The 684-nt window shown below is 40.5% G+C and overlaps 1 non-coding gene across 1 annotated transcript; it reads right to left on the bottom strand.

Annotated features, from left to right (window-relative positions):
- Positions 1-239: 239 nt before the first annotated feature.
- Positions 240-346, bottom strand: LOC149005226 (small nucleolar RNA R71). The gene has a single exon (XR_016170073.1). It is a non-coding gene; the product is annotated as a small nucleolar RNA R71 (small nucleolar RNA).
- Positions 347-684: the final 338 nt, after the last annotated feature.

Raw genomic sequence — 684 nt, 5'->3', positions numbered from 1 at the left:
AATTCAGTGGAATGCCAACAGAAGATCCTCATCTCCATCTGAGACTCTTCATGGAAGTAAGTGATTGTTTCAAGATACCTGGAGCAACTGAAGAAGCCTTGAGACTGAAATTATTCCTTTATTCATTGCGCGATCGAGCTAGAGCATGGTTGAACTCTTTACCTCCATAGTCCGTAGCCACATGGAATGATTTAGTAGAGAAGTTCTTGATGAAATACTTCCCTCCAACAAAGAATGCCAAGCTCAGGAATGATATCACTAATTTTCAACAATTGGATAGTGAATCTTTGCATGAGGCATGGGAAAGATTTAAGGAGCTCTTGCATAAATGTCCTCACCATGGAATTCCAATTGGATTCAAATGGAGATTTTCTACAATGGTTTAAGTGGACAAACTCGGCCCATAGTGGATGCATTAGCAAATGGGGCTATATTGGCAAAAACTTAGAATGAGGCATATGGGATTTTGGAGAGAATGGCCAACAACAACTACCAATGGCCAGCTGAAAGAGCTGCTGCAAATAAGAGAGTGGCAGGGATTTATGAGTTGGATGCAATGACAGCCTTAACTGCACAAGTGTCATCTTTAACTAGTGTGTTAAAATCAGTGAACCTGGCTGCAGCTATACAAATTCAACAAAATCTAGCAATCTCTTGTGCATATTGTGGTGGGGAGCATTTATT

This window comes from Hakea prostrata, chromosome 9, assembly GCF_041222555.1.
Source record: "Hakea prostrata isolate BN-2017 chromosome 9, UWA_Hpros_2, whole genome shotgun sequence".
In the NCBI taxonomy this organism is placed as follows: domain Eukaryota; kingdom Viridiplantae; phylum Streptophyta; class Magnoliopsida; order Proteales; family Proteaceae; genus Hakea; species Hakea prostrata.
The sequence above is the reverse complement of the archived record's forward strand: the minus strand, read 5'-3'. Positions and strand labels throughout refer to the sequence as shown.